The sequence below is a fragment of the Pithys albifrons genome, chromosome 4 (assembly GCF_047495875.1).
Source record: "Pithys albifrons albifrons isolate INPA30051 chromosome 4, PitAlb_v1, whole genome shotgun sequence".
Taxonomy (NCBI): domain Eukaryota; kingdom Metazoa; phylum Chordata; class Aves; order Passeriformes; family Thamnophilidae; genus Pithys; species Pithys albifrons.
The window spans coordinates 22,722,500-22,738,201 of record NC_092461.1 but is presented as its reverse complement, the minus strand read 5'-3'; the positions used below and the strand labels follow the sequence as shown (position 1 = coordinate 22,738,201).

Here is a 15,702-nt window from a genome sequence, read left to right as displayed (position 1 = left end):
GACAATGTGCTCATTCTCTCCCTGTGTCTATGATTCAGGGAAAGCCTGTGCCTGAATGTCTCTGGTCGGCAGGTCGCTGGATATGCTTTTGCTTTCCACCTCAAGAAAATGAGCTGCATTCAGAGGGAGGGTGTAGTATCAACCTGCATAGGACCAGCAGCCATTTGCTCTCGCAATCCAAGCTTAAGGCTCCTTATTCTTCAGTGTTACTTCATGTAAGTCTGTATGTACGAAGTAGGGGGCTTAAAGTTCCATGCAGATAACACAGAGAGAAGGACTCTTAGACTGGGAAAAGACTCAGCAAAGTTAGTGCAGAACTCTGTTTGTTTCAGTGGAGGAGCACTTTTGAGCTGAGAAAGCCATCACTGCCAAAATTTCCCAATATTCCTGCATTAGTTAAGGGTGATGAACTAACCCTAGCACTGCCATAAATATGTGCTGGGGTGCTGCAAACAACTACCACAGTCCTTCTTCTGGTAATGTATGCAGTGTATGAGGAAGGCAGTGTAGGAGTGGTCTCTCTCAGCCAAGGCTGTTTCTAGTGCAGCCAGAGGGCTTACCAAATTATCAAAAGAATTTTTGAGAAAGTAGTTAAAAAAACCAAAACAATGTGGATTTGTTCCTGAAGGAAAATACTTATGTGCAAATGGTTAATTTCTGGTGAATATTTGGAGTATGAAGTATGTGAGAGAAAATGGCTGTAAAAGGAAAAACACAACACATGAAAAATTTCAAATTTTGAAATCTGTTATTAGAAAGCTTTAGCTTTGAGGTGTTTTTGGTGGGGAGCTTTTTTGGTTTTGGTTTTGTTTTGTTCTGATGTTTTATTTTGGATTTTGAGGTTTTTATTTGGTTGGTTAGTTTGTATCTTTTTGTTAGTTCCTCAGAAGGAAAAAAGCTTTCCTGGTAAGGTCTGTAGTTGAGTGGTACAGAGGGAATCGGTATTAGTTACATGATACCTATAGTAAGTGATGTTTAAGATAAGCTCTTAAAAGCAACTTCAAATTTAGAGGAACAAATAGTTTTTGTTATAGCTACCTTTTCCTTATGGAGATACTAAAACATTGTGTTCATAACTAAAAGACTATTCAGAAAAATGTAATGGCTCAAGTTTAAGAGTCGCCCAGTACCAGAGGGTATACTCCAAAGTATTTACACTGAAACTGTTGATGTTTAGGAAGAGTAGCTCTTTCTGAGGCAAGTCTGAATGTGCTCCCTTCCAAGCAGAGTCCCACCTTCTGCCCACACAGACTATGTGAGAAATGTTTCAGCACCTTACTATATATAGTCAAGACTTCATCTCTCCTGACAAGGTCAGTGGGAGGTGCTGAAACTGAGATGGGGGAAGAAATGAGCCATGTGGGAGTGAGTTGGTGCTTCCTGAACCTGGGAGGCACTGGGAAGAGATAGGTCAGCTTCAGCCGACACATCCAGCAACCCTCTCAGTGGGAGTGCAAGGAAAAGAGTTGGTGCAAAAATAAGTGTTACTATTACTCGTGTGGAGGTGGAGTGGGGCATTTGCTTTAAGTGAGAAGCTTGAGCTGCCTGAATGAAGCTGCAGGGGAAAGGTGGGACTGAAAGACACCCATTAGAGGAAATTGTGAATATGTTTGCAGCTCCCCTTTGTGAGCTGGCAGTGTGTGCTGGGACAACCTCCCTATGGGTTGGGCAGAAATGACGTAGGAAGAGTCATGTATTCCAGTCATATGTGATAGGAAAGTTCCCATGGCTGAAAGGTTTGTCATAGCAGAATTACTCTGTCACTTGTCACAGGCATTATTGTTATAAAGTTGACAATATTCCTCAATTCTCACCTCAAAATGAAATCTTTGAAATTGAACTTTCCTCCCCTCAAATTGAAATCTGCTAATGGAGAAAGAAACAAATGTCAAGTGAATTTTGTTTTAACAGTTTAGTGGGTTGTTTTTGGTTTATTTGTTTGGGGTACTAATTTGGGGGGGTTGGGGGAGGGGTTTAACAAAGTAGTTTTTTCCTTTAATTGAAAGTTTCCATCTGCACTAGTGATTGATTCTTACTTGCACTGAGATGTACCTTAAAGGGCTGAGTCCTTCACAAGCGGGGGCAAAGAAGGAGAGCCTGTTCTGAGCATCTTTCAGCCTTAGAAGCTCAGGGACAATTTATCTGCTTTGGGGGAAAATGTGTGGTGTGTTAATATTTTTTTTAAATAGGGAGTTTAAATTAAAAACATATTAAGCAGTGAAATTGCAGGGGAAAGCTAATACAGCTTTGAATGGGACCTGCAATTTATTCTTCCTATAGATGATATGTTAAATCTGATGGCTAACCATCACCACTGAACAAGGAGTAAAGCTTCTAGGTCACTTGGCATATGCTTTTCAGAAATAAATTCTTTTTCTCAGGCAGATGAGATTCGTTCTGTAGGGAAAGAATGCTCCTCATCTAGTTTTACAATGGGAAAATGCTTTTGGTCACAGAAAGCTAAATGAGGAATTGGACATGTTTTCTTAGATGAAAAGCTTTTCTTTGCTGGTTTCTCTTAGACTTCAAGGAGCATTTGTGAGTTATGAACCAGGCTCCATTGGGTTGGGCAGTACTCACTCTTAAACAGCTTTAGGATGTCAAATGAATAAAACTTATGCATCATTCATATTTCAGAAGAATACATGTGACTGGTATATTCATTGGGTAATTTGTTCTTTAAAACCCAGTGAATGAAAAGGGAGTTGGTGTCTTGGACAAAACACTATGTTTCAGAAGTACAGAAGAAAAAAGGAAAAGTGGGGTAGAAAAGAGGAAGTATTTTATTAGCCTGAAACTTGCACTCTTTATTTGGCTTCTCTTTCATTATCTCCTATTTCCTGATGATAACATAATGTCCTTTCTTTTCCTGTTACCCAAGCACTTTACAGAACATATGTTGCATGTTTGTTGGCAATCATGGGCAATTTGACATTCACAGAAGAATACGACTCCCCCTTCCTATCCCTGCATTGCACACTGAAGAGTGGTAGATTTACCTGCAACAGGTTTTAAGGCTACAGATCCATTTGTGTGCACTTGGACTGGTACTCTCTCAGAAGCTAGTGTGTGTTCCTGGTGGTCCGGGGGGCATGGGAAAACCTATGCCTCTCCAGGTGTTACAAGGAAACAACTCTGTTTCAGTTTCTTCTCAGAGTGGGTTTTAAATAGTAGATTTAGACAAACTCTAAGGTCTTCTGTAATCACAGTGTCTCACAGTGTTTTGTCAGCAGTCTGAACAGGTTCTTTGTGTGAGACCAAGAGCTATGTTCCCCAGCTCATGTCAGGCATATTTCCATATGGAATCAGAAAGCCAAGCTGACATCTGCTCTTAAACTTGCTGAGACAGTTTCCTCTTTACTCTCGAGACCCAATTACCATCCAAGCATGGTTCTTCCTCTGCTGGACAGCACTCCCTCCATTTGGCATCATGGACCTTGGATGCATCACCAGCTCTGAACTGCTCTGACTCTCCTCTCCTACCTGGTGTGCACTCCCACTGTCTATCCCGGGCCCTCAGCAAGACAGAGATACATTTTCTCAAGTCGATACACCCACTTTCCTTTCCCACAGCTCCGTTTCTTTGCTGGGAAAGTCTACCCTGCTTACAGTGTCTGGCTTGGTTTGACATGGCCTTACCCTACATCTTAGCTGTTTCGTTTCAAACGTTTGGATTGTAGCTGTATGGATCCACACTAAAGAGACTTCTTTACACTTTCTCATAAGTAGTGACCTGACTGAATCATCACTTCTGAGGTCCAATGGCAGGACCTCCAAAATTATTACCTGAATCTATCCCTTCCCCACCTTTTGTTTCAGTCGCAAAGCAGATGCTCAGTAACTCATTCTTTCTCATCTGGTCATCTTCTTTGAGGTAACAGGGAAGACACAAGTACCTTATCATTGGTAACAATCAGTGACTTCAATAGTTAGTGGTTTGGGTCAGTGCAGGCCCACAGTAAATGTCAACATTTTCTGACTGATAAAAGTTCTCTGAGTTCAGTGATGCATTTTCTTGTCAGGTTTGACAGTTCACCAGTACAGGTTGTGAAGGGCTTAGATTTTGTCATTTCCACTCCTGCCTTATGTCCATGCATTTTTTTCCTGTCTTTCATTATTTTTTTCCACAATGTATATACTGGATTGGGGTTGTTGTGCATGTGTTCTTTGCTGGTATAGGTTTGCCCTACTACCAGGACTGTCTTTTTTTGTCTGGACTGGACTAGTAGCTATTAGAGCTAGTTTTGCAACTTCGTGATCAGTAAAGATGAAGTTGTTATCTGGACTTCCTGCAAAGTAATGCTTGTTTCTTCTATGACTTCATTTTAAGAGAAGACTTTCTGGTGCCCCAGCAGTGCTGAGTAGGCATCTGTGTGTTAAAACTGGGTTACTCAGGTATCTGGTAGAAGTATCTAGTCTGCTTTTTTTGCTTCAGTTTTCAGGTTAAAATAGCAAACACAAATCCCTGAATTTCTCAGATGTCTGATTCTGCCAGTGGTCATGGTAGTGGTAAAACACAGCTACCAGACTTCTCTGCTTTTCACGCCCCAATCCTGGCAACATTCACTACAAAACTGCTGTGGTGGTTATTTATCTTCTGGTAGGTCCTGAGCTGCTTAAACTCACTTCTTCTGTAAAAACACTTTAAAGAATTAATATATGGATATCAGATATTACTATGCTGAGCAAGAAGTTGATGTACCCATAGACAGAGAAAAATTATATTTTATCTGTAATGTATAGATCATCTATTAATTAGCAATGGTTACAGAATTGCTAGTATGTGGAAGTGAAATATAATTTAATATACAGTATCCTACTAAATCCCCCCAGGTTGTCCCACTTTTAAGTTACTTTTGGGGAGATGCTGCAGTATACACTGGCTATGGTAAGTTCATACTTTTATTTTGTCTGCATAGATATTAAGACATACCTTGTAGATGTTAAGACATACCTTGTCACTTAAGTTTCTTATTAAAAGCAGTGACTAGATCTGAGAAACATTTGTGTAGGAATGTGGAGAATGACTTATAATCTTGGCTGTTTTCCAAACAGAATCCCGGGGGGGGGAAAAAGTTACATTGCACAGATGACATCATATAACACTATGACATTGCATATCAGTTAAACTGGCAAACCACTCTTTAAACTTACATGGCTATGCTTTTTTTCCTTAATTAAGCACCATCTTTGATATAAAAATTGTAGAGAAACAGTTTTCCCGCCTCATGACTGTTAAGTTTGCAGGTTTCCTCTCATAATCTTACTGCATTTTGCAGTGACTTTTGCAGAGCTTCAAGGCATGGGGACTTAGCAAAGGGAGATTAATGTCAACAGGGTACAGGTGACAGAAATGTCCCTTGAAGAGCACGTCCAGCCCTTGCAGTCAGGGCAGCTTTAACACGTGAATCCTGTGTTGGTTCCTAAAGCAGCAAGTGAGTGTGAGTTCGGGACAATCTGGTCTAAGAATAGAGACTGAAGAACAAGAAATTTCTGTCCATTGGAGTTTTCTGTCTCATCTGGAACATCTAGTGCCTCAGTGGGTGGGAAATACTATGGCAATAAGGAGGCAGAGGAGAAGCTCTCCAGTTGCCTACACTTTTCCCCATAAAAGTACACCAGCTGAGTGCAATGATTGGAACATGGGAGACCTGAATAGAAGAACACCTCTTGTCCCTTTTGCACTGTGTAAGCATGGATCTTTGGCTAGGGTACCTATTGTAGTGAACAGTGAGCAGCTGCTGCTGCTATGCAATTGAAAACTGGAGTCTATTTAGAGAAATAATTGCTTTAGTTTCCAAGATGCTCCTGGAAATAGGATCTAAATTTCTCATTATAATCTTACCTGGCAAAATACAGTATGTTCTAAACAATAATTAAAATTCTTAAATTAAAAATTCTCAAAGAAAGCAGGTCAGTCTTCCAGGTTTGCAATGGATAAAAAAAAAAAAAGTAGGAACAAACAATCCTCTTGTAAAACGGAGAATATTATTTGTGTCCTGTTCTCTCATCAAAGTGAGAAATGGAACACCTGTGCTTGTCCTTTCTGGGGTAGTGGAGTAGACTGTATTTTTCACCAGGAGTATTTTTCCTTCAAAAGGAAGAAGTCAAAAGTAAAAAGAATCTGGATGCTTTTGTTTTTCCCACCTGTCCTACAGGATATGATGTATGGTACTGTATTGTCTCCATTTGTTTCAGATTAACTAGTCCATTTCAGTAAGTCTGTTTTAAGCTGTCCCTTCTTAAATTGCTTTTAAGGGATAGTGCTTTTCAAATGCACTTGAAATGATGCATAGTTCTAAAAGTGTAGGCAGCTCTAGCAATTTCTTGCATCCTGATGTTAAATGCCCATGTTGTTTTCTTATGCCGATGATCTTCATGGCACTTTTTCAGAATGGCAAAACTAAGAGCGTACACAGTGGAGGAACACAGGTAGGGCCTTTGTGTAAATACACAAAAAAATTATTCATATGAATATCATCTTAGAGACACTTCCTAAATACTATCTAATACTGGGAATGAGGACATCAGTTAAGAGGTTGCTAGTTCTGAGAATTCATCTCCTGCATTTTATAGTTAAGAATTTCTTCCCTTTTTTTGTACTTCACAACAAAGATTGTAACACTTGCAACCTCCTTTTTAAGTGTGGCAGCAGGACTAATGTTCTGTAAGGTAGTGCAACTGAAAAACAAGCTTTCCTTACATGTCATCCAAGTTCTGAACCAAATTTATATATGCCGTCATTTGTATATCAAATAAAAATAGATGGCTTAGCATTTTAGGGCTTCACCTCCTGCCTTTTTATTTCCTCTCTCCCTTCCTCTTCCTACTAGCCCAGATGCTTTAGAACTGAGAACTGCAGGATTAAACCCTCAGCAACAGAAGACCTATTTCAGGAATTCTGTTTTTGTTTGCACATCTATTCTTTTAAGTCTTTGTTTTTAAATGAAAATTCTACAGTGACTTCATGATAATCCTCTCTTACTCTGAGTGTTCACTCGACTGGATCACTCATAGGTCTCATGGCTCTCAGCTGAAATGAAGCCATGTGAGTGATTTTTAAAAAACACTTTTTTATGAGTGAGATAGTGCATTTTCAGCCTTTATCTCTTAATCCACTGGGTGATGCCATACAAAGATGTGAATATCCAGGAAGAGTGCCAGCTGGGCTGCTGCCCCACAAAGCACAATCGTTCCCTTTGCTGTTTATCACACCAAGAACCACAGCACCATCTTCCTCTATGTGGTAAGCTTCCTGATGTGCTACCAGCTGAACTCTGGTGCTGGCAAGGGGCCTCTGGGGTCTCCTGTACCGTAAAGGATAGTTGTGGAGAAAGCTTTAACATCTGCTCTCTGCACTCAAGCATTGCCATGAGATTCCTTCAAGTGCAAGTAATCCTGAAATCTTGTTTCAAATGAACCACATCTTCTGAAGGCAAGAAAAATGCAGACAATCTGAATGACCAGGTAAAGGAAATATATGCCTTACCAATGACACTGAAAAAATAGCCTCCAACTACAACACATCTTGTTCCTGTGACAATTCCTCTTTAGTAATGCAATATCAATGTTGACTGTCAGTGAAGCTGAATTGTGCTCACCTGTGTCATATCACAAAGCAAAATTAAATTATTGGGGAAAGAGCGGGAAACATGGAAAATAATTGATAGTACATCTCTATGGACCATCTCAGTTATGAAATCTACTTTCATGGCTTGTCTGTTCCATCAATGCACAAAGATAGGACAGATGTAGGAGAGATGGCTCAGGCTATTTTAAAAAATGCTGGAGAAGAACTTTCTTTTGTGAGTGTAGTCTTCCCAATAACTGAACAAGTCCAAGTCTAGATAGGAGTTTCCCACTGTATGCAGGTCTCCCTTGCCCAAAAGAACTGAAAAGAAAAAATGTGCAGACAGGTGTACGTGTAGGTTGTCCTGAGCAACAAAAATTGAAGAGAAATCAATCTTAAACTTTAGTGGCAGGCAGGTAACCTGTCAGCTCCCAGATCTCTGCTTACATTGAAGATCTGTTCATTTACAAGGCATTAAACGTGTTCTGTAATTTTTTATTATTTCCCCCACCAATTTTTCATATCCCAGACTGTAGGAGCATATGGCAGAGGTGCCTGCAAGGATCGTGAGCTGCATCAGCTAACAATGAGAGGTGTGGGTGGTCAGTGTCTCAGAGCTTTGGACTCCTCTACCATGACTTTATTTACTGGAGACAAAGAGCAGGTGCAGAGCTCTTACATCACACCTGACTCAGAGTTTTGTCTGCTTTGAGTGATACTGATAGGAGGCAGAAAACTCTAAATCCCCCCTGTACCTCAAAATCCACCCCTGTGCCTCAAAATCCCAGTAGCAAAATTGCATCAGTTTCCTTGTGAGCTAAGGGAGAGTCAAGAGCAGTTAATGTACAAGCAAGCTGATCTATAATTACCCTAAGAACCACGTTGAGAGCATCTTTACTGTTATAAAATGTAATAGCAGTATTACATAAGCACAGCAACAATAGTACATCTCTAAATGGTTTCAGTCTGCTTCTTTTGACAGCTGTGGTAGAAAATGGATCACTGGATGGTCCTGAAATGAATATTTTCCCTAATCAGAATGGAGAGCTTTATTACCCTTATAATTACTTGTTTAGCAGCCACTTATTAATTTTTTTTTTAGTCCATGAGCAATAAAATGGGCCTGTTTATTAAATAACATTTTAATTGGGAATCATTTTTAACATATGCCAAGCTCTTAATGTTTTCTTGTATGCAATTACTTAGATAAATGCTTGTGTTTCTGATAACTCCATTGACACCATCAACCAAAGGAAGCCTTCCCTGGTACACAGCTCAGATAACAGGCTCCAGATGCCTTATCTTCCCTCAAACAGCTAATTTTTAACATATTGCAATAGAATATTGCTTATTTTACTAAATAGCTTTTACAGACTCCTGATAGATACTGTGTATTTACAGCTCATTTGAATTCAAATGTACTATTTTTGCTCAGCTAAATTTCTTATTGACTGCACTGGAAAGCTTGCATTTAAACACTTTTTTTGAAATTTCACATTTTCATTAAAACACACCTCAGAGGCAATGTTGACAAATTATTTTGCAAATGTCTGCATACTATTTGGCCATGCATAAAACTTGTTTAAAACATTATGAATGTTGATGTAACATTGAGTAAATATTTTAAGTGTTGATCTCTAAATAGTCATGATCATTCTGAGGAAATGAAAAGGTCTTTCATTTGTCTCTATCACAAAAGCTGAACTCGCATTTTGTTTGTTTGTTTTGTTTTGTTTTCTCTTTGCTCCTATTCTTTAAGGAGGATCAGCATCATTAGGGTGCCTGATGGCTAACACAGATATTAGTGTAGTTTCCGCTTTTGTCCTGAGACTGAAACCCTTGCTCAGGTCAAGCACAGATGGGGCTGTCCTTTCACTAACACAGAACATGAGTAGATCAAACACCCTGTGTCTGTTTGTGAAAGTAGAGCCCTATTTGGCCACATAGTGCACCTAACATTGGGATAGGTATTAGGCTGAGAAAGTTTATGTTATTGTAATAGCATGGGACCTACAGATTTCTTGCTCAGTGCCAGCTGATTTCAGTAAGCTTTGCAGATTTATGCTCACCAACATTTTCTAATTACATGTTTTCCAGATTTCCTATTTCTTCTCTGGCTTTTCTATACAGTTTTGAGGCTAAAAGTGGCCATCATACATAGCAATACAAATGGTTTTACAAGACTTAGTTCCAAACTTGAGCTCATATTTAAGCTCTTCATCATTTTTAAGAGTGTCAGCCTTGTACTAGCCATTCAAAAGTCAGTGCATTTTCACCAGGAAAATTTAGCCACTGTGAGGCATCCCTATATAAGGGAAGCCACGTGTCCTCCTCTTTTAATGAAAATGTTTTCTTTGGGATTATTCTATTATATAGTAGTTACCATTTCTCAGTAAACATGGGATGCATAAATCCAGTTTAAACACAGGTTTGAAGGATGATTGAAGTGGATTAAAGGTTCAAGCTGACTTAAATGAGAAACAAATTCTGCTCTGAAATGAGCATTTCCATTCACTTACAGGAACAAAAGAAAGAAGAGAAAAAAACCCTGAATTTTACTGAGGACTGGTCCAAATGATGGCTTGTATGAATGTCAGATACATGAAGCAATTTGCAAAAATTGAGGGGTTTTTCTTGATTTTGTATTCCAGATCCTTATTCCTGTGGCTTGTTTCTCCTCTGCTTTTCTTGGGTTGGATTCTACCCAGTTTTGGGTGGTCAGTCTCACCATCCATTATGACTTTGCTCAAGTCTTCTCTACTTATAGTTGTATACTGTATTGCTTAGTAGAGGCTCTGGACAGACTAAAATTACCTTTGATTCTCCCAAAATCATAACCCTTTGACTGGCACCACTACAAGTGAAGTCTTGTTTATATTGATATTTCTGTGTATTTTCTCCCAGTTTGTCATGACAAAGGATGATGGAATTGAATACACATTTTTCAAGTGTTTAGGAATGAGCTTTGAGATCCATATCTGGATCCTGGGGCTTCTTTAGCCTTTTTGGAAATTCTCTTCAACACAAAGGTGTCGCTGTGTTGAATGAAAAATGATGATTCAGAATTTCCCTAGACTGCTGCCACGTAGGGAAAATATTATCATTTTTCTGACATGCTGCCTAATTCCCAGGAGTAAGAAAAACACCATCATATTGTCTCTGATGTTGTCAGAGCTCTTCAGAAGATTTCTAAGCTGACTCAGAGGTTAATCAACCTTAGTTTTAGGGGAGAGCCAGAGTGTCACTTGAGTGCAAAAGCCACAAACATTTGGGCAGTGTTGTTAAACTTCTCAAAACCAGATCTCTCAAGCTCAGTGCAGAAGGAGGGAAGCAACTCAGCTCTGCTCATGCTGGCTATCTTATGATCCTTCTCTTCATCAGTTTCAGCTGAGAAACTCAAAACGGTACATAACAGTGACAGTCCTGAAATATCCCTTGATAGTTTAGTTATACCCTACAATGTCTGCTTTTCTTCTGACACAACACAGCAGAAGTTCCTCCTCTCACTCTGCTTCCTGTTCTCCACACACAGATTTTTATCGGATGGTCCCTGTTACAGCTCTAGGCGACAAGGTTCAAGTTCCCTGTCTGCCTACAGAGAAGAGCCTGTATTTGTAGTAAGACAACATTGTCATTTGATTGAACTGCTGAAGTATTGGCCATTCGGGGTAATGCTGTCTCTGTCTTGCCTCTTAAATTCTTATGGCTTTAAACAATGAGGAGAAGGCTTGAAGCTGGTCCTGTAGCCATGTGCTCTTTCTGACTCTGCAGGACTGCACAGGAGTTGCAGGGATTCGACCAGCAGGGTGCACAAGTAAATCTGAATTTGCTCAGGCAGAGGAGGGATGTCTCTGGATGCACAGTCTGTCTGTGGGGTCTCGAACTGCTGCCTTGGGAGGGCAAGGCAGGGTGCTGACTTCACTGGGGAAACAGAAACCAAGGGGCTGCCAGAGAGAGGTGGGAGATGAGTCTTGATTTGAGACTCTGGATTGTCCTACTAAGCTACCTAAGCATATAGCACCTACATAAATGTCAGTTTAAGAACTTTGTGCATCAGCTTCCCTGACAGTTGGGTCTGAGGCTTGGACCCTGCCTATATCTGACCTTCTTCTTCCTCTCTGAAAATGCCTCCTGATGTGAAGATTGCCTTATCATGACAACCTCAACTCAACTGAGTGTTTGGAGACATTCTTTAGACAAGATAAGTTTCCTTTCCTACAAGAAAAAAAAAAAAGAAAGAAAAATAAGGAACACTGGTGCACTAAGGATTAATAGAAACTTTTCTTTTTAATCTGTTTTAAAGTCTAAGAAACTGGTACCATGTCTAGCTGTTCTGTTTCAAGGAGAAAGGCAAACAATCCTTGTCAAACTTGACTCCGAAAAGACACTAGCTTTTTCTGAGGTGGTACTCCTCAGTTTCCATTGCACTGGCTTGTCCTATTTTAAATTTGTAATGAAAGAAAAAATTCTAAAGCTGGTAATCATGCGCCTTCCTTGTATAAAAACACATCTTGTTTTTATCATCAGTAACCTGTACTACACAAGAGCTCTGACACATATATTTCAGGATAGATTAGGAATTGCCTGCTCCATTTGCATAACATTAAAATCACTGTCTAGATACAGAAAATAAAATGAATACCTTCTTGATTCTTTAGCATGGACCTGCATGAAAACGATTTTACCTTGCCTTATTTTTTCTTTTTTTTTTCATGAATGCAGAAGCCCTCTTTTTATTTAGTACATTGGAAGAGGAGGATTTGATAGCTGAGTGAGGGGACACCTATGCAATTCATTTTTCTGGCAGACTTGGACAGCACGCTAACTGCATTTTTTAAAAAATGGGGAGGAAAATTGTAGCAAGAAAGCATATGGAGTGTGTGACAACCCAGCCCTATCTGAGTCCCCATCATTCCTCACAGCTGCCAAAAGCCAACCGCTCATCTTTCCAAACCACAGGCTTGCGGGTAATGAATATCTGTGTTTTGTGTTTGTGCTTCAAGAAAAGTAACCCCCTCCAAAACTCTACACACTTAGTTAATCAAGACAGTATTGGCTTCTCTCGTCCTACTGAAGTGGTTCTTGCAGTGCTGGGAGAAGCAGCCGGGGGCTTGATCTTCTGTCCCAAGCAGCGTTCATCATCATTCTTGTTTTTCTTGATTGCTTTGAGCTTTATTCTTCTTCTGACACTACTGTATAGCACCCTCATCAACAGAGGAAAAAAGGAAGTGGAGTTCATATAATCTGGTTGAATACTCGTATAAAGTGTTTGGTATTTCACTTTCTTGGGAAAGCAATTTACATATTGCAAGGGGAAAAACACAAAATCAAGATTATTTTTGTGGCATTTATCATCACTGTTTTCTATTGAGGACTTTTAAAATGCTGAATGTATGCCTAAGTGTTGGAAATAATAGATGTTTTACCAAGAGAAGCAAGGCTACTCTAATATTGAAAGTATTCATATACTGATTTCTTATGATTGGAAATAGCATATTCTTCAAACAACCATCTTATAGTTCATACAAAGCCTTTCCCTCTACATTATAACTATAAATTTCAGGCCTTCTATGAGTATTATAAAACAGTCTGTTGTTTTTAACCTTAAGAAACATTAATTATGGTTTCCACAAGGCCAGGGATGAAAACTTTGAAACAACAAAGCAAATTGTAGAATCAGGAGCTGTTCTCGGTGAGGAGCAGGATGGGTGAAATAAAAACAACTCTTGTTTGAAAAAGAAATTGCTGAATGATGGAGGCAAGTTGCAAAGGCCCATTGAATATCAGAGTTTACATTGTGATAGGCAGTGAGAGATTATAGCCAGAAAGAATAAAAAAAGAGCAAATTCAGATTAATTGCTTTTAAAGTGGTGGAATGAATTGCGGATGAAGGCACCTAGGAAAAAGATTTTATTTAGTTAAAGGGGCAGATAAGTATAATGAACTTATATCCATATCCATAATATATCCATATTTTGAATGAACATGAACTGCAGCCTGTCATGATTCAAAGACAGAATATTGCAGCAATCAAGCTACAAGGGGATAAGAACTCAGAGTTAGCTGTTACCACTGTTGAATGTATGGCCAAGATAATTTTTAGAAATGTGAAGCAGTTTTCAAGTATTTGCAATAGTCTGAATGTGAAAAAATATGAGGGAGTTATGAGTTGAGGATGAGGGGTTTGGGTGACAGTGTGAGAAAAGGGGCAGGATGCTGATTTGGTGAACTATGATTCAGAAGGAGGTCGTGGTCAGAACTCAAGGGAGAGAAATGACACCTCCTTTGGGACTGTTGAACTCGGGCTTAGAGAAATGCTCTGAAAGGTGTGTTAGAGAAGGCTGAACTTTCAGTTTGGAGAGAAAATTACAGAAACCAGACAGAAAAGTCTGGTTGATCAGCCTGTCAATATGGAACTGTTAGCTGAAATTTTAATTGGAAAAGCACCTTGTACCTTATTTTGGAGGACGAGTGTGGGGAAAAGAGGTCTAGAACAGATCCCAGAGCCTGCCCCCCAAAAAGTGTTTAAAAAGCAAGAGGGACTTTCAAAAATCATGATGAAACTAAGAGAAGAACCTAAAGTCAGCATTGGTTTTGAAGTTATCAAGAGAAAGGAAGTAGTGCTAAAGGATACAAACAGGGCAAGAAGGGAAAGAATAAGCAAGTTTTGGTTCTGAAAATTGGCTGTAAAGTGACCATTAGAGATTTTGACCAGAACAGCTGGGGGAGATGGGGAGAATATCACTATAATCTTGCCCATAATGATAATACTTACAGGCATCTGCTTTCAGCCACTGTGTGAGACAGAATATTGGGTTAGATGGTCCTTTGATCTGACCAAGCTCAGCTGTTCCTAATTTCAGTGGAGTAAGAGGTGCAGAAACCAGATTAGACACTCTTAGGGTGGAAATGGAATACAGGAAATCTTATCGGTGCATGCAGACAGTACACTGAGTGTGCCCAGATATGAAAGGGAAATGTAGGAGGTAACTAACCAGGCAGGGGAAGTCAAGGATGGAAGAGCCTGCTGCAGAACTGGCATGGGAGCAGGGGAGATGGATTACACGAGTAATGAAGGCAGCAAGAATTAGTGTGAGGGAAATTGAGGGAAGATTTGTTGGATGGAGTTACTGGGGAAACTGGAAGAATTAGAGGAAAATAATTGGAAAATTCCTGTGTTTGTGGGAGTGGTGAAGGAAAGTTGCAGGACATGAAGGAAACAGAGGTGTTATTGGGAGTGGAGTGTTCTCCTTTGCAAGTTGTAAGTGCAATTGAAGTAATCTGTTATTTGCCACCCATTATATTAATTAAAGCATTCAATATAAGGAATGCTGTGCTCTTACAACTTGCAATGCTTTGGTCAAACAACTGTACACGAAGGTGACCAATTGCTACAGTGGCCTGAGAATAAGTAAAGAAAGTACGATTCCCTCAGTGTTTTGGACTTACCTCAAGGGCTGCCAGGTGGGTTCCTCTTCCGCTCACCCTGAGAGCTGGTGGGTGGGTTCCTCTTCCCGCACTGCAGCAGCAGCAGCAGCAACAGCCACCAACTTTCCCTTCACTTCATCTCCACCTCCCTTGTCAGTGGGAGACTGGTTGCTTAGTCCTGGGCATTCTCACTCGGAGTTCAGAAATAAAATGGATTGACAAGTACTGGAGGGCCTGCATTATACTTAACAATTCCACTGGAAAAAGTATTTTGGGGGACTATTTCCCCTCAAATGGCCTAATTGAATTTTGGAAGCCAGTGCCACCCATACACTGGCCTTTCTTCAAGCAGTCTGAAAATTCCATCCTAGCTAAAAATAGCAACCTGATGGCAATAAATGTCAAAGTAATGGCATAAAAGTATCAGATGAATTTGTTACATGTTTTCACCTGGAAATACTGGAGACTGAAGACATGAATTTGCCCTCAAAAGCCAAACTCAGCAGACAGCTTTTTTTGTTTAAGTATCACTGCATTGGTAGAGAAATGAGAACCTGAATTGCATTTTTGGAAGGTAACAGTATTTTTTTCTTACTTTACTTAGTTACACATTTATTCATAAGACAAATTAAACCATGTGCATGCTCATGAATCTTTTTACTTTCCCTGGCCTAATGTAGTTAATAATCTGAAGTTACTTTATT

General features: G+C 39.7%; 1 protein-coding gene across 1 annotated transcript in view; it reads left to right on the top strand.

Annotated features, from left to right (window-relative positions):
• Window positions 1-10,952: 10,952 nt before the first annotated feature.
• IKZF1 (IKAROS family zinc finger 1) overlaps window positions 10,953-15,702 on the top strand; it is an 81,902-nt gene continuing 77,152 nt past the window's right edge. Inside the window, exon 1 of the mRNA XM_071553641.1 lies at window positions 10,953-10,974. The gene's annotated coding sequence lies outside the window, so the exon portion shown is untranslated. The remainder of the gene's footprint in view (window positions 10,975-15,702) is intronic.